Source organism: Periophthalmus magnuspinnatus, chromosome 10 (assembly GCF_009829125.3).
Source record: "Periophthalmus magnuspinnatus isolate fPerMag1 chromosome 10, fPerMag1.2.pri, whole genome shotgun sequence".
Lineage (NCBI taxonomy): Eukaryota > Metazoa > Chordata > Actinopteri > Gobiiformes > Gobiidae > Periophthalmus > Periophthalmus magnuspinnatus.
In genome coordinates, this window is record NC_047135.1 from 10295159 (window position 1) to 10314442 (window position 19284).

The 19284-nt window shown below is 38.9% G+C and overlaps 1 protein-coding gene across 1 annotated transcript in view; it reads right to left on the reverse strand.

Moving 5' to 3' along the window:
* nrg2b (neuregulin 2b) overlaps positions 1–19284 on the reverse strand; it is a 73799-nt gene that overhangs the window by 53153 nt on the left and 1362 nt on the right. The gene's annotated exons all lie outside the window — the stretch shown is intronic.

Sequence of the window (19284 nt, forward strand, 5' to 3'; positions counted from 1 at the left end):
TTTAATCTCATCAATTTCTTTGGTTCAAAAGACTAAAAAGACTATCATTTGGATTTACAGTGCAGATCATGACGGAATTTCTGCAAAAAAATAACTGCTGAAGAATGCTTATGCTTAGTTATTGTATAAGTAAGAGTACTGTACTACTGTACAGTATAGTATATTTATCAAGTATCAAGAGGTAAAAGTGGTGTCTAAAAACTACAAAGTTTTATAATAAAGTAAAATATAACCCACGTTTGAATGTTGCCATACAAAATCCCAGATTTAAGTTGACGTCCTTTCTCCTGTCTCCTCTCAGACGAAGAGATGGTGTGTATCTGATTTAGTGTCATTTGGGGACCCTCTCAATGATTATAATGCTTTTACAGAATACTAGCCCTCACATACTTCACTGTAACCCTGCTCCTGTCCATCCCACTCTGATCAATGGGACTCTTATATCAACGAACCGACAGGGCAAACCTAACAGCTACCAAAAAATACATAAAACAATGACCACATCTTTACTCCCAATAGGATGCGCCTAAGTGACATCACAATATACTAGAATCTCTATAGTTTAAACAGAGCTGGAGACAGGGCAGAAGTCTATGGTAGAATTTGCTGTTTAACTCTCAGGCCCAGTTTATAGTTGATATCTCTGTAATTACAAGGCCTATCTACATGAAAAACTGGCACAAAGTTAAACATCTTCTCTGTGAACACAAATAAACAAATTCTTTTTTCACCACAGCTTCAGAAGTTGGTGCCATAATTCAACTCCAAAAGCACAAGCTAACTGTCAGTTGAAAAGGACTTAAAGCCATGAGATTCAACTATATTGTATAAGTAAATGAATATTGGCATTGTTTAGATTTTTGTCTTTTCATTAGGGGCGGGAAATATTGGCCAAAATATATATTTTGAGTAGCACAAAAATCAATACTCTTTAGGCTTTAAATGTATTAGATAAGTAGACTATCAGACAAATGTAAAAAGGGACTGCAAAATCACAAGCTTGCACAAATATTACTTTATAACCTTTTGAGTTGTATTGCAACATAACTTTGTTTTATTTCTATCTTTAATGAGCCGCTTTTGTAACCATTTTCCTATATTAAACGATAAACAGAAAATTTTGCATATCTTCAAAGCTGCAAAGTGCATGAAAATTGGTCTTTATGACAAATGCCCTACCTATCATAACCAGTCAAAAATGCAAAAAGGACTAAACTGGACCTTTCCTAAATAATCGTAGGATGTTCTTGGTATTATCAGAGCCCGATTTTTTCCCATGTATTTGAGCACAATTTGTCTTGCCCTAGTATATATTTTATAAGCGGATCTTTAGATCAACATAAGTCTACTGTGTACTGTCTACATCTAATTAGGAAGCATTTTACTGTCTAATAATTTGGAAGTGTACATTAGCATGCGAGTTATTATTAGCTTTACCGTCATGACAAAACACTGGACCACTGCAAACCATTTAAAATAAACTAACTTTTTTTTTGTGTGTGTGTGTGTTTTTTAAACACAGTAAAACCACTTACAGTGCCTCTAATTTCCCAGAAAATCTATTAAAAGAACAATGTTGACATTTTGAATATGTTTTGAATAAGTGTATTTGGTGAGACAGCTAAGAAAAAAATCATACAGTTGTCACGATCAAAAATGTGAACACAAAAAGAGTTAAAGATAGTGCACCTCTGAACCGCACAGTAATAACACAAACGGGTATATTTAGATCTAAAGGGCTGTTTCAACAAAGACTAAAAGTTGGATCCTGGTTTTGTTCACTGGAAAAAACAGCATTCAAAATATAGCATCCATGTCATAAAAAGCAGCAATATAAAATAGAATTGTAAATGAGTGGCAAAAATAATCTAGTAGGCTAAGGAACATACGAATTATAATCCATGAACCTTATTATTATTTGTAAGGGATTAGCTCCATATAAAGTGCCATATAGATTAAAGTCCTTTCAACTGACTTCAACTATCACGTCTTTAAGCAACTTGTGCCAGAACTTTGACGAATAAGGAACAAAACAAATAACCTTTTAAAAGCATATGTTTAACCACCAATTGTATCAAATATGTCAATAATGTAGTAATATTTAGCATAATATAAAGTAGAATATAGAATACCGTGTGTATATCTCATATCTAACTGCTGGTCACCACTAACACCAGTTTAGCCCAGCCTAGCTTCTTACCGCAACCTCTCTTGTACACTTTCTGTTAGTTATCACATTTTTAAATTTATTTATTTAAATGGGACAGTGCATATTCATGAACATATGAATGTAAATATGCCAGAATTAGCCCAAAGGCTACTTTACATCTGTAGTCCCTGGCAGGTTATAGAGATAGAAACAACAAGAAACTACAAGTTCATACAATAGACATAAGAACAGATTGTCAATTACAATTCAAAGGACAGACATGGATGAAACAGTACAATGAAACACAATCATAACATACAACACTGACATGTACATAGTAGCATAACATTAATGATCACAGTTCTGGTTCCTCTTGAGCCATGGTTTCAGATTCATTTTAAATATACTGAATGTCGTAGAGTCTCTTATTGCAGCTGGGATGTTGTTCCAGATTTCTGTACCTTTGACTGATAAGACCTGCTCACTAAATGTAGTGCGTCTATAAGGTATTACACAGTCACCTCTGGTAGAGGCTCTTGTTACCCTACCACTAGTACTGGTTTTGGCCATAATGAACTCACCCAAGGGTGATGGAGTGAGTCCATTTAAGAGCTTATATACTGAACAGGCTAGTTAAAATTTTCTAAAATTTGCAAAACTTTAAATATTATATTTCTGAAGTATGAGACAGTGATGAAAAGATAAAGATTTTCTATCAAATAGAAATAGTTTTAAAGCTTTTAAAAAAAGTAACAACACTTAACAACTCTATTGGGATTTGGAAATGTTCTGATGTCACGTGAACACAACCTATTGAAGAAGTGAAACTGGTGCACTGTCCCTTTAAGAGTCACGTGTGTCAGAATTTTGCACTGAGGTTGGAGATGAGTGCTGATCAATTATTTACACTGGACACACCAATGCATCGCTACAAGGACATGCTAAAGCCAAGTCTGCAGAAAAAATGTCAAGTTGAAATTTATTTAACAGATTGTAAAAGTACTGAATTAATATAATTGTGCTTTATTTTCTGTCTAGTGTTGCTGGAATTTTTTTAGAAGCATTAGTTTTGCACTCTTTAAAATGATCACAGAGAAAAGATCCCTTTTCATCATTTATTGGGGGTGCAGTAAAGTCATAACAGAAGAGCCCTGGTGAAAACAACAACAAATATAAAACCATTGTAGTGTAGATACAGTATAGATTATTTGTGGATTTAAGTTTACGGAGTATAAAAACAATAATGGCAACACTTACAGCAATAACACCGATCAACGTCCCGACAGCAGCACAGACACAAGTCTGGTGGCTGCTTCTCCACATACCTACTATGATTCAATAGGCCGGCTTAAATTTGCCGCGCCCTACCTTGGAACTGGTCACGTGATTTCCGGGCAACCAAATAAATATTTACAATAAAACAATGAATAGTAATGTTAGTTGTCAATGACCAGATACTGTTATTTACAGTGAACACAAATAATTAAAGTGCAAGCGCTATACAAAAGAAACAGTGTTAAAAATGACATGCCCGCAACACCCTCCCCCACTAAAAAAAATGTTACGTTAAACATTTTCCTTTAACCTCACCAGTGCCATGAGATTTCACTATTACCAGGTCACAATAGCAGGTGTTATTAACTAATACAGTACAAACTTAAGCAACCTCAATGCAGTGTCCATTCCTCAATAGTCCTTGGCATGGTGACAATACAAGACTAGAGAAAGTCCCTTGTGTCTTCTGGGCAGGTCAGTCCATTGAAGCATTGGTAGGCCTCCCAATCTTCAGGATTGACTCAAGGAAAATTACTCAAATACCCAAGATTATGCAAGACATAATAACCATGTCTAACCAGACTAAATATAAAACATGTACTATTTACCAAACATAATGAAGCACATGAAATAGTATCACACATGATTACTTAAAAAGGTGCAAGTTATAAGGTGCTTAAACTGTTACTTTATAAAGTGCTTATTAGTTACTGCATTACGACTGGTTATAAAAGGATATGGAGTGGCAGGTGAGCTGGAATAACTGTCTCGAACCCTTGCTGATCTCGTCACACCAACTGGACAGCTCTGTAGCTCTCGGACCGTCGGCTCACCAAGTTGGTCATAGGTGTAGAGGCGCCTAGGCTGTCTCGATCTAACCGGTCTCGAATGACAAGGCTCAGCATCAGAGGTGTCAGAGGCGGATGCTCCAGATTCAGGCACTGCTATTTCCTGCATTTGCTCCTCATCAGAATCTGCCCCTGAGACGACAACGTCAGCTCCAGGTACAGCTCTTGGCTCTGATTGTCTCTGTGTATGGCCCCTGGGCTGGAATTCACTGGCAGTAGGGTTTAGTGACAGAGCAGCAGGTGGAATGAAGAGGTGGTAGTCTTCATCACTAGAGCTCTCAGTGGCTGTAGGCTGGATGTTGTACCTGGCTTTTTGTTTTCTTTCTGGTGGTGATACCCTGGTTCTTCTCCTTTTCGGACTGGCGACCACAGGAACCGATTCAACCAGGTAAGGACAGGGCAAGAGCAGGCTTCGGTGCAGCACACGTCTTCTTCCTCCAGTGTTCAGAGGCTCCACCACATAGACTGGGCTCTCTGGACCTCGGCTCTCAATGACCACATGTACCGTGTCCTCCCAGTGACTGCGGAGCTTCCCTGGACCACCTCGAGGTGTCAGATTCCTCACCAGCACATGGTCACCTGGCATCAGAGTAGAGCTCCAGGCACGCTGGTTGTAATAATCCTGCCCCCTCTTTGCAGATTTTCTCATGCTTTTCAGCGCAATGGAGTATGCTTCCTGCATTGCCTCCCTCCACTTCTCTGCGTAACCAGCAGGGGTCTGTTTCTCTGAGTTGTCGTCGAGCTTCCTTGGAAACAGAAGGTCAACTGGGAGAGTTGGTTCACGTCCAAAGAGCAAGAAGAAGGGAGAGTACCCCGTTGCCTCATGGATGGTGGAATTGTAGGCATGAACAACCTTGTTTAGGTGCTCCTTCCATCTTGTCTTCTCAGTCTCCCCTAGTGTTCGCAGCATACTTAATAAGGTCCTATTAAAGCGCTCTGCAGGGTTGCCTTGGGGGTGGTATGGTGAGGTGCGGGAGTGATGAATGCCACTGTACTTCTGGAGTTTTTCAAATAGCTGATTCTCAAACTCTCGCCCTTGGTCATGGTGGATCTTTGATGGAAACCCAAAGCGTGGGATGAAATCATCAAACAGCTTCTTTGCAGCGGTCTTCCCAGCCTTATTTCTGGTGGCATAGGCTTGTGCGTATTTGGTGAAATGGTCCACTAAAACCAAGATGTACTCCTCACCCCCCTTGCATTTTTCCAGATGTAGAAAGTCAATGCAGATCATTTCAAATGGTGCAGAGGTTTCAATGCTTTGCAATGGTGTTCTTGTAACTCTGTTGGGTTTTTTCCTTTTGATACAGTTGCAAACTTGTGTAACATAGTGCTCCATCTCCTGCCTCATCTTTGGCCAAAAGAAACGTTCTCGGGCCAGAGCAACCATCCGATCAGCTCCCAAATGTCCCATCTCCTCATGGAGGTACCTGTACACCAGGGGCTTCATGGACTCTGGCACTACCAGTTGAGTTCTGCCACTTGTTTTTCTCCACAAAAGTCCATCTTCATCCAGCACTAACCTTTGCCATTCCCTCAGCAATATTCTCACTTGTTCATTTTCAGCTATTTTGTCCTTATATTTCAGGTAAGTATACTTTTTTTTCAGAGTCGAGACTCTCTGGATGACTGAATCAGTCTCTTGTTTGGCTTTGATATCTTCAATGGAGAGTGGGTGAGTAGGTGGTACAGTGCTGCCATTTTGGAGTAAGACCTCAACATTGCAGGTGACAGCAGAAATCCAGTTTATTTCACCTGCTTGGCTAGTCCTAAGGGCCTTGCCGATGCTCCCCATGACCTCTGGCTCACATTCCTCCGTGCATTCCTGAATGATATGTTCAATGGGCGTTGGTCTACGGGACAGGAAGTCAGCGTCCCTGTTGGCTGTTCCAGGTCTGTACTTCAGAGTGAACCGGTAGTCTGCCAACTCTGCAACCCAGCGGTGTCCAGTGGCGTTGAGTTTTGCAGACTTGGTGACATAAGTGAGTGGATTGTTGTCACTGTAGACAGTGAAGTGTGGCGCATGGAACAAATAGTCACGGAAACGCTCTGTAATGGCCCATTTTAGTGCAAGGAACTCCAGTTTACCTGAGTGCAGCTTGTAGTTTTTTTCAGCCGGGGATAGTGTTCTGGAGCCGTAGCCTATCACACGCAGGATTCCCTCTTGACGCTGATACAAAACTGCACCGAGTCCATCTTCAGAGGCATCAACATGCAGAATGAATGGCAACTCAAAATCAGGATAGGCCATGACAGGTGGGTTTGTCAGCTGTTTTACAATGGTTTCCAACGTGACTCTGTGCCTCTCTGTCCATTGGACAGGATAGGAGGGTGGAAGCTGGGCACTGACGCACTTTGTTGCCTTCTTCTTTAAGCTGCTTTTCGGTTGACCCTTGGGCATAGCAAGCAACTCATACAGAGGTTTAGCAGTTATAGAAAAATCTTGGATATAGGCCCTATAATAGCTTAAGAAACCAAGAAGCTTTCTCACCTCTCTGACGGTGGCTGGGGTCTGGTGTACAAGCGCCTTCACTGCCTCCACCTCCTTCGGATTCATCCTGTAGCCCTCTGCAGAGATGACACGCCCCACATAGGTGACTTGTGGTTTAAAAAAGTCACATTTTCCTGCTCTTAGTTTGATTCCACTCTCTCGCTGTCTCCTCAGGACTTGTTGAACATTGTGCACATGTTGTTCAAAGGTGCGGCTGTAAACAAGGACATCATCCAGGTAGGGCACACAGACTTCATCCCGGAGGTTGCCCAGACATCCCTCCATGTGGCGTTGGAAAGCAGCCGGAGCATTAGAGAGTCCAAATGGGATTCTGATCCATTCATAGAGCCCCCATGGTGTTATAAATGCTGTATAGGGTCTGCTCTTCTCACTCATGAAGCCTTGGTGGTATGCTTTGCCCTGGTCAAGAACCGTAAACCAAGAGTTTCCTCCGAGGTTCTCCAGGATTTCTTGGATTCTGGGGATGGGGTGACGGTCTGGCAGTGTCTTCTCATTTAGCAGCCTGTAGTCAATGCACAAACGGAGACTACCATCCTTCTTCCTCACGCACACGACAGGTGATGAGTAGGAAGAATATGACTTTTGAATCCAGCCTCTATTTAACAAGTCCTGAATGTGAGCTTTAACTTCTTGATACAAGTGCCGTGGGATTGCATTGTATGTTCTTTGCACGGGAATATTGTCCTTTAGGTTAATGTCCATTTGTAAGCCAGTAACACAGCCAGCATCCCACTCATCTCTGGCAAAAACATCACACTCCTCCCTTAGCATTTGCCGCACTCCTTGCTGCTGCTCTGCAGAGAGGTGACTCAGGTCCACGGGCGGGTCCCAGGGCTCCCCCTGTGGTACTTGACTGGATTGCTCCAACGGTGATGAGGTGCTGCGGTCTGGTGCCTTAGCTTCTAATGGACAGATTGCATCAACACTATGTAACCAGCCAAGCGTCGTACGGCCACATAGCGTAAGGTCAGTGTCTGTGGTATTCTCAACAAACACTTTAATTCTTGTGTTGGTCTGGGGGAGTAGAATAAGCTGTTCCCTCACTTTACAACCGGTGGGCCATGGCGTCTCTGGGCTAGGTTCCAAAATGGCGTGAGCTCCACTGAACACACCCTGCACGTAATTACATTGGACTTCAATGGTTTTGTTCCTTGGGACATGGATAGGCATCCTCCCAAGACGTGCAATATGGGGCTGGTCCATACGTGACTGTCTCTTTAAAACAGAGAGGACAGCTCTTGCAGTTTTCTGTCCCACTTCCAGTGCTGAACAAAGTCTTTTTATCATATGACCGCTGGAAATACAGCTCTCTGTCCCTTCATTTGTTAAAGCCAGCTCTTCAACTACATTGAATCCGATTATGGGACGTTCAAGTTCAGTAGTGGTGACCAGAATTGGGACAACAACAGGTTTTTCACTCATTCCAGCGACAGCATTTTTAGACAGCCTAAACTCCACTTCAACCCAGCCTTTATATGGAATGTGTGTACCATTTGCCGCAGATAGGTCGAGTCCTCCTTCGTCCAGTAACTCCTCCACACGCCTCAGTGCAACATCCGGTAAGTGTCTCTGTTTCCACTCAGCTCCGACGATGGAAACTTGTGAGCCGGTGTCCCATAGCACTGTGGTGTCCACATTGTTCAGCGAGGCTCGAACAAGACACCTTCTCCCCACTAGCTTGGCTGTTTGTTGTTGTTTGCCAGTGAGGGGCGCTGTGGTGCAGAACCGGTTTTGTTGTGTCTTACCAAGATGTACCAACCTTTCAACTTTGTTGATGGAGGCTGTGGCATTTCTGGGAACTTTGCGGCAGCCGATGGCCCAGTGGTCTGTACTACCACATTTATAACAGTGATCACATCTTCCTCCTGGATTTGTCTGCTGACACTGTTGACACTGTCTGTAGGTGTGTGTTCTTGGTTGTGGCCTGCTATAGTTTTGTCTGGCCTGTCCCCTTGCATGTGGTGGTGGTAATGGTTGTTGCCTTGGAAGCTGGTGTAGGCTGGACAGCTGAGTGGCGAGGTTCTGAATTGCCTCACAGATGGCTTTATTTCCCTGGTCCACCTTCTCCAGCAGTGTGTCACGTTTCTGGGCTTGATCTGGCATTTTGTTGCTTGTAGGATTACTTTGGTGACCATGGTTCTCTGCAACTGTAGAGTGCGAATCATTACTCACTGCTGACACTTTAACTCTGGCCTTTGTCATTGACAGCTTGCTCCTCCTCTCCATTTCTAGATTGTAGGCAGCAGTCATTTTCTCCAGCAGGACTTCATCCGTTACTCCTGGGTTTTGGAGGTATGGTTTTAAATCCGTGCGGATGGTGTCATCCTGGAGTCCAGTGAGTATTGTTTGTAAAAACTGATTCTGAATCAGCTCTGGGCTGTACTGTAATCCATTTTCTGCTCTCTCGGTAGCAAAGTGTATTTGTTGCCGTAAGTCCATGGCTCGAACAAGGAACTGAACAGGAGTCTCTCTGGGTTCTTGGGCAGCACGAGTGAGGGAATGATACAGCTCAGTAGCATCTTTTTCAACAAAATGAGTCCTTAAAATTTGTCTCAGAGCTTGCAGTGAAAGGTCAGCTCTACTCTCCAGGTAACTTCTGAGTTTTGTGCCAGGAACAATAGCTTGAACAACAGCATCCACAATATCACATTCATCGTATCCCTTCTTGATTGCTTTTGCAATTTGGCGGTCTAAACTTGCAAATCCCAACTTGTCTTTTTGATTATGTTCCCCAATTTGTCCAATTATTTTAAAGTCTTTTCTATATAACTGTTGTACAAACGTTCTTCCAGGTACATTAAATGTAGCATTGGGAAGAGTAGTGCATTGGTTTGCAGCAGGTTCAGTGTTTGGTGCAGTGCCAACCTTGTCCACCAGAGGGTGCCGGGGTGATGTAGGACCAGACTTAGACAGCGTTTTCAGTTCATCAATGCGATCATTTACTTTTAACAATAAAGACATCCCTCCATCTTCTAGCACAATAATATCCTCACAGTCAAAATGCTGAAGTATGAGCCTTCTCAGTTTTCGGGGGGAGTCCTTATCCTCATCATTAATGTTTATTTCCAGCATGGCACAAATGTCAATAAGCTCCAACACAGGTAAGGTGATTAACTTTACTTCTATTTCCTCAAACATATTCTCCCACTCAGAAGACATTTGCTGTTGTGAGGCAGACATGATTGAAAAGTTGTCAGTTTTACCTTGGATTTGATTATGATTTGCGTTGTTGTCCTTGGAGTAGTAGCCTTGTAGCCTTAGCCGTAGCTCCGCGTTAGCTCCGCGCTAGCTGCTCCCTCGTGGTTTATTCACCAAATCCTCTGACAGGTGCCAAGTGGTGCAGTAATCCACAGCAATAGTCCAAATAGTTACTCCGTCCAACTTAATCCAACCGGGCAGAAACACCACGATTTTGCACTCTTTAAAATGATCACAGAGAAAAGATCCCTTTTCATCATTTATTGGGGGTGCAGTAAAGTCATAACAGAAGAGCCCTGGTGAAAACAACAACAAATATAAAACCATTGTAGTGTAGATACAGTATAGATTATTTGTGGATTTAAGTTTACGGAGTATAAAAACAATAATGGCAACACTTACAGCAATAACACCGATCAACGTCCCGACAGCAGCACAGACACAAGTCTGGTGGCTGCTTCTCCACATACCTACTATGATTCAGTAGGCCGGCTTAAATTTGCCGCGCCCTACCTTGGAACTGGTCACGTGATTTCCGGGCAACCAAATAAATATTTACAATAAAACAATGAATAGTAATGTTAGTTGTCAATGACCAGATACTGTTATTTACAGTGAACACAAATAATTAAAGTGCAAGCGCTATACAAAAGAAACAGTGTTAAAAATGACATGCCCGCAACATTAGCATTTGAAATATGAACTGCTGAACAAAAAATAAAAATAACCGGCATTTCAGAACAGCTTGTATTTTGGTTTTGTAAATTGAAACAAGTAAAATTAAAAGCAGTACTGTTTCTAAAAGCCAAATAAATGGAGAAGTGGGTGGAAGGGCATCTGACATGTAACGCAAGTAACCAAGTCACCCCAAAAGGTAAAAAAAAGAAGATTAGAAATGTATGTTTATTTAAGTAGGTCTTTTTTGATTGATGATTTAGTCAAAAATGATACATTTAAATAACTTCAACATGGTTGAGATCTGTTTTAGTCCCACTTAAGTCATGCATGTAGATTTTTAAAAATGCCATTTCACTAATTAAAGGTGCACTTGGCAACTTTTTTGGTGGAGGGTCGGTCTACTTGTCTCCATGGAGATGTTATTGGTTTGTCAAGAATGTTACATAGTATGGCATTAAACCTACCCATCTTCCATTTATTCAATTACAGATGTTTTTATTGAAAAGAAAAATCTTGAAAAACTTGAAATATTGTAATGCTCTGAGCGGGTTCCTTTCTCCATCGATCTTACCAGTAACTTGACCTGGTATTGTCCCCTGCTTGTTTCAACACAAATAAATAAATAAATTTATTGCCATACTGTGGAACAAGGCAATAACATCTCGGTGGAGACAAGCAGGGTGCAAACCCTCCATCAGAAAACATACACGCGTTAAAAATCAAGCCAAACTATAGCCTGTAGTTTCATTTAATTCATTCTTATTCCCAGTCCAACTTTATTTTTATAGCACCTTTTATAAACAAGATGGTTTCAAAAGCTGCACATAGCAATATAAAAGTAACACAGCTTCATTCAGCCTATATATAACCCATCATATAAATATATTCAAAACCATAATTGCACTTTTGTATACTGTCCTGTCATGCACTGTAAAGTCTCTGCACACAGCAGAGGAGGAGAACATCTGTGTTACGGTGAGTGCATAATTTATAACAGCCCCACATCTCGGCTATAGCTAACGCGACAACGCACACAACAGCATCTGCAGCAGCACGGCTAAAGAAGCTAACCGTCATGGCCGTATAAGCTACAGGGAGATAGGAGCAGGGCAGAGGACAGGAATAGACACTGATAACGCAGCAACAAAAGAGGAGAGAGGCACTGATATATCTGTGAACAGAAGGGTGAGAGCCAGGACAGCCTAAGATGCACCTGGAACAGCAAAGCAAGGCTATGTGCCAATGGGGATGTGTGTAGGGCTGCACTAAGCAAATCACATAGGCTGCAATTATTTAAGCAGCATAATGTGCTCTGCAAGCAGCGCAAACAGCAAAGTATCTTCTTTTATTAGGGCCGGATGACATGCAGAGCAATTAACATCTAAAATGTATGGTTCTCAAACTTTTCACCCCGATATTACCACCAGGTCTAAACCAGGTCTATAACAGGACTATAACAGGTCTATACTATAGGGCTTAAAGTCTAAAATAGGTCTGCTTGTCTCCTTGAAGATATTGTTGACCCTGCCTAAAAGGTTCCACAATATGACATCAAAATGTATTATCTTACAACAAGAGACACAAGTCACAGGTCAGATCTGTGGAGAGGCAAACCCGCTTTTGAGAAATGAAAGCAACTGTAACTAATAAACTAGATAGATGCATTGTATTCCATATTAGAAGTGATAACATATCCATGGAAACAAGCAGGATAGCTTCATATAGTTCACCTTTAATTAGTTATTGTTCTAAACAAGGATTAACACAAAGTACAATCCAAAGGAGCTCAGGTACAACCAGTGGTGTATGTGCCACAGTTTGAGATCCAAATATTTCAGTTAATGATGAAGCAAAAACCATTGTAACATAGTTAAAAGCTTTTAAAAGTCCATTTTACATAATATATAAATATATAAATGAATGAGACAGTCTTCCCCCATTTTCACAGATTTGTCATAACATTAGCATTAGCGCTGATGTTCACACTCAGATTAACACACAGGTCTTTATATAGAGCTCACGTGTGAACTGCTCTGACAGAAGTGACACAAATGCTGAGAACAGAATGTTTTTGTTATTATCAGTGTTTTCATTTAGTTTCTTAAAGTTGAATTATCTAAACACGAATACAAATAATTGAATAATTTTCTACCTTCTCAACAACTCAACTGCCAAAAAGGAAAACTGAAAAATAACTAGTCTGGATAACTGTGTCCTGATTATTTCCCGGAAATTAAAGCCAGATTACAGTCCACTGTCTTTCTCTCTCTCTCTATCTATCCCCATCTCTCTCTTCCTCCTCTTTGTACATGAGTGACACTACTGAACTCAAACACGCAAAAATATTAAACTAAACTAAAAATAAGTTGACAGCATTAGCCACTGGAGCCTTTGGACCGCAGACATTGAAGTTATTTTAGAAACAAACTGTCAATGTGTTTCCAAAGACCTGTCTGATCAGAGGACCTGCATAAGAAAAGATACCAATGGAAATACAGTTTCTAAGCAAACAAGACAGGATGTGGTTTAGATCTGGTCTAGCCCTTGTCCGAGTCCTGGTTTTGTTCTGCTTTATACCTGGTGTGGACCCTGCTTAGATCTGGTTTAGGGCTTTTTTGAGTCCTGATTTAGACTGCTTTTATACAAACTTTGACTTTGGTTATGTTTCATTTGGTCCCCCATAGTTCAGCCTGTTTAGCCTTTGTTTAAATTAAACATGGTATATATTATTTTGACCAAGATAACTCCTGGTTTCTACTGACCCCATGCTTTAGCTCCCACTTACATCTGGTTTAGAGTAGGGTATAGGACCTTTATAAATCTTGACTTGGTTCACATGTCTACATCTGGTTCAGACTTGGTTGGGTCCTGATAAGCTGCATTAAATGTTTGTGTCATATTGGCTCCTGTTTTACATGCAAAGTCTATGTAGATGCACGTCTAGTTGAAAGTTGAACTTTTCAAAAACTCAGTTCTGGTTTAGATTTGGTTTAGACTTGGTTTAGACCTGGTTTGGTTCTGATGCACTGTTACAGAAGGCAGTGTACAAGATGGATTTCAAAAACTCAGTTCTTGTTTAGATTTTAATGTAGACCAACTCTTCAGTGTGGATCCTAGTTCAAGTTCTGGTTTACGGTTAGCCTTAATTTAGTTTCGGGTTAGGCCTGATTCAATCCTGGAGCATAGTCTTGGATTAGCACTGGTTTGGACATTTTTTCACTTGGAAATACTGTGAATTACGTAATAATAGTAATACTTGTCTTTTTCTCCATTCATAATTTTTACATTATAAAAACCCTCAGATGTGATCCATTCGGGTTTATCTCTACCGGGAGTCTGTGTAGAGTTTGGTCCCTTTTATTTACACAGCACCAACGCTCCGACTGGAGATATAATACTATACACTTTATTTAACTCAAGACAAAACAAGACTTTTTCTGTGAGGTCAGATCAAGAAATATGTGAAAAATTTGAAAGATATCACTTAAAGAAGACATTAAACTCTTTGACCACCTCCATTAAATCATACATTAATACTGGATTAAGTGAATTGCCCAAGAACTCAACAGTAGTACTACTACTACTACTACTACAGACTAAAACTAACTCTGCTGCTATTACTACAACTACTACTACTACAACTGATACTGCATGATTTGATTTAGCCTTGGTCTTGAAGTGGTTGGCTCGCCTCACAGCAAGAAGGTCCGAGGTTCGACTCTCAGGTGCTGCAGGACCTTTCTGTATGGAGTTTGAATGTTCCTCGATATATCTAGGTGGCTTTCCTCTGAGCACCTTGACTTCTCCACATGGTTAATTGCTCGTCCAGCTAAGGTAGTGACAAATCTGGAGATGGGTCCCCAGCGACGTTGATTTAGTCCAGGTTTAGTCTGAGGGTAGACACTACAGGCAAAACATTTGCATTTCCAATGTGTGTGTAAGGTATATATATATATATATATATATATATATATATATATATATATATATATATATATATATATATGTGTATATATATATATATATATATATGTGTATATATATATATATATGTATATATATGTATGTATATGCGTGTGTATGAGCTTGATATATCAAAGATATCAAAGCTTTAACTCCAAATAATAAAGCTTATCTAATATTACTTAGTATTTGAGTAAAGATATCCCCTCTGTGCTTTTTTCATATTTCCATATATGTCCACAATATTAAGCAAGAAATTTAAACCTGGCTCTGTTCATTTTTCAGATTTATATGTCCCAAAATAAATTCCATCCATTTTTACACATATGCATGCCTTTTTACATGAAAACATGAACCAATGAAAAATATTAAATTTGTCTTACATTTATGGACATAATATACACAATACATTTCAATTTGATATCTCGAAATGTAAGATTTTTCACTAGTCTTAAATAAATGTGTTGCTAAATTGCGACAGAGGCAGAAATAGGCTCTGCTGACGTTATATCCTTTTGTAGCGACTTAGCGGGGGTCTTCCTGGTGGGCTTCACACTATAATTATCACCACCTACTGAAAATGCATCGAACTGGTTTAGCAGGCTTTACTCCTAACAGGGCTGATGTGGAACTACTTTTTGTCTACATTTGTAAAATCAAGAACATTTTAAAGATAAATATGAGAAAACTATAAGAAATTAATTTGTGATGTAAAATGTGCAATTAGGGTTGTCAAAAGAATCAAAAATCAGATACTGATCGATATTAAAACCAGTATGGAAAATAGATACTCAAATTAACAAATATCAATACGGAAAAAATGGAACCTTTCAGGCAGTTTTAGAGTAATCTTGAACTTTATCAAGACCAGTCTAGAAACACGTGGTAACATAAAGAAAGCACTTTTATTTTATGCTGAAAATTGTAACTTGGAAAAAGTGTTTTTTTTTCTCAACACTGTGGTATCAAAATTATTGAGTATCAAGCCTTTTCCTTTATATTGAAATAGAATTACTAAACACTAAATTCTCAAAACTGCGCTCAAAACAGGTTAAAGTATAAAGTATAACAAAATGCGAACTTAAAGATTAATTTAAGTATAACTATCAGTTGTATTTTTCTTACATAGTATGGTTTTATTTCTGAATAGTAATATTTACAATGGCAATTACACATCAATCAGTAAATTTAGTGAAGAGTTTAGCCCTTGGTCTGGGAAAAAGTACAAAATTCAAGATGTAGATTTATTTTGGTTTATGAAAAGTTGTTTGCCTGGGATCCAGAATACACTTCTTCAGTACTTTACAAAGATGTGAGTCTGGTCACCGGTGAATCTCCTCATTTTCAAATGGCTGTGATTGATAGGTTGATTAGCCATTCGGGGATGTGCCTGGTGCCCCATATAAAAAAAAATTAAGGAAAGAAAATATCACAAGAGGTTGAAAAACAATTCTGCAGGATCATTGAGTGAAGCACCAACTAAACAGATTTTATTTGTAAATCGTAAGTGACCAATGAGCTCCTTCATTTCACATGTGTCAGTGAAAAAAACAAATCTGTTTGCATGATCATGTTTTGGTTGTGACGGAGGGTGTGGGGACTAGACTGATATCAATCTGTATCTGAGAGATGTCATTCTGAATTTGCCAGGCAAAGGCATGAAAAACCAAACAAGTTCATTTTAAACTTTTTGCTGTGATCATGTTATTCCTCACTTACCTAATGCATTCTAAGGATCCTAATTATTCACTGCAATGAATATAAAAGCAAATGTATAATTTAAACCTTTTTTCATAGTAAAGGTAACAACAGTGGCATGCTAATGCACACTTCCTGTTTATCAGAAAATAAAATGCTTTACAATTAGATGCAGAGAGCACACAGCAGATATTTTAACCTCAAGGGCTGTTTATACAATATATCTGTATTAGGGCAAGACATATTTTGCTTACAAAAATAGGGAAAAAAATCCGGCATAGGATCTTTACAAGAATTAAACAGCCAGAATTATACTCACATGACCTCTAATTTCTATTTTCCACAGTATAAATTTCAGTTTAAATATTCAATTACGTTCAACCATCTCTCTTAAAGTACCTCTCAATCTGTATGTTCCAAAAAGCTCAGAAACTTCAAAACACGTCGCTAGTCAATCATTAAAATCAACTGAAATCTGACAAATGTTATAAATACTAAAAGGCCCTGTATCCAATTTTTTCCCAAGCAAAATATGTCCTTCCCCAGTACATTTATGTTGTGTTAGCATCTCTTGAGGTCAAAATGAGTCCACTGCGTGCTGTTTGCATCTAATTAGAAAGCTTTTTATTGTCTGATAATCAGGACATGTACTGTTAGCATGCTGGATGCTGTTACTTTCAAATCTCCATTCTGGCTCATGAGAGTTGTGAAAAGCACTTATAAATTCATCGTGGAGAATGATTAGGATGCTCAGAATGCATTAGGTAAGTGAAGAATAACCACCAAATAGTTAACAATGTTTTTAACAATTTAAGACGCATGCTGTAGATGTACAGTCCTTCACTCATTGTATAATCCAGGTTTGGTGCTGGTTTAGTTCCAGGAAAGTCCACGGTTTAGTCCTAGTTTTGTCCTGGCTCAGTCCAGGTTTAGCACTAGGGATGCACCAATACAATACTGGTATTGAATATTACGCTGATGTTGAAAATTTGATGGAGTCAATATCGGTTCAGTCAATATAATTTCAGCCTATATCCTATTTTGGTCTATAGATTGGTGTAATAAGACAGTTTTCTGAACAATGTTGGCCCACGTATATGGTAATATTTTTTTTAAGTTGTTCTGTAATTACTTTAAAGGTTAAATAACAGTTACAAAACACATTTGGATATTTTTTACCATACGCAATTATATTTTCTGTCTCTATCCTAGTGTCAATTAATATCAGCTATCAGCAGATACTTAAAGCCAAAGCATCGGCATCAGTATCAGAACAGAAAAAGCTGGATCGGTGCATCCTTATTTAGCTTTGTATTTTCCATATTTAGTGCTGGTTTATCCCTAGTTTAGCCCAAATAGCACATGTTTCTCTTACTTAAACAATGCTTACATTTCTGTAGTTATGTTTTGCCTCCTATACAGATTTCTCTGTTGTTCAAAATAACAATACAGATGAATCAAATGGAACAAACTCAATAAAGGAGCAATATTCTGGCCCATATGCAAACATGGCCTGTAATAAAGCTGGTACGAGCTGCTAGTTTTACACTCATTTAGTTGAGGTTGAAATTGTAATAAATAAATCTTCCCGTTTTCAATATATGAGAAATACTGTATATACAATAGTAGAGAAAACAAGAACTTTAAGCACATACATGACAAAGGAAATTTCATAGTAGTAGTATTAGTATTAGTGCTATAATGGAGATATTTGCAGTAGTAGTATTAGCAGCAGTAATAGATATTCATAGTAGTAGCAGTGGCAGTATTATTGGAGTAGTAGTAGTAGTAGTAGTGGTAGCAGTAGTGGTAATCACATTGATATTAAAAGTACAAGTAATATAAATTAAAAGTGGCAGTGGTAATTATATAGTAGTAATACTAGTAATAGCATCAATAGTGGCGACTACCTCTACTACTACTACTACTACTACTACGAATATTTTGTTAGTAAGAGTAGTATTAATAGAAGCAATAACAGAGGTAGAATATAAAGTATATAGTACTAGTAGCGTCAATAGTAGAGATATTCATTGTAGTACCAGTAGAGGCTGTCACATTGGTAGTAAGTAGAAGTATTAATAGAAGTAATACCATTGGTAAAAGATAAAGCATGTAATCGTAGCAGTTAGTAATCGCAGTAATAGTAGAAATAGTCCAGTCATCTAGTAGTAGTAGTAGTAGTAGTAGTAGTAGTAGTAGTAGTAGTAGTAATAAAGCTTGTCACATTAGTAGTAAAGGTAGTGGCATTAGTATTTAGAGTAGCAGCAATAGGTTGGAAAAGACGAAACATGTAGTAGTAGCAGTACTAGCATTAACAGTTGAGAATGGTTGGTATTGGTTGATATTGGTAGTAAGAGTGGCAGTGACACAGTAAAAATTGTTGTATAGAGATTGTAGTTAGGCTTAAAAAATATGAAAACAAAACAATTCTGGCTTACTTAATTACCCACTAATTAAATCACTTTTACTACTTTAGCTAGTTTCTCCAGGTTCCCCAAAAGAACTATTATCTCTATCTATCTCTATCATCTCCTATTATGGAAGAATTTGTTCTGTTCAAACTGAGGTATAAATAAACTGAGGTATAAACTTTGATCAATTATTCTTAAATTTATTTGAACAAAAATGGTCACATAAAAAGACAAACAAAAGCATCTATTATAGTGTTTCTCAAACTGCGGTGTGTGCACAACTGGTGGCGTGCATGCTCTTAGGTGGTACATGAGGTCTTCTACAGTTCTAATATTTCCTTTAATTAAGTGTTGATTTTATCCACTTTTTGGTCCTCTTGGGTAATTTCTTTGTGAGAACTACAACAGTAATGGTGTATTCTCATTTTAACTTGTTTAGCCCTAGTTTAGCCCTGGAATACTATTAAAGACCTGGTTTAGGTCTGGTGATACTCTGAAAGCGAAATGTTTTTGTAGATGGTACTTATCTATTCCATAATAGGTTATGTTATC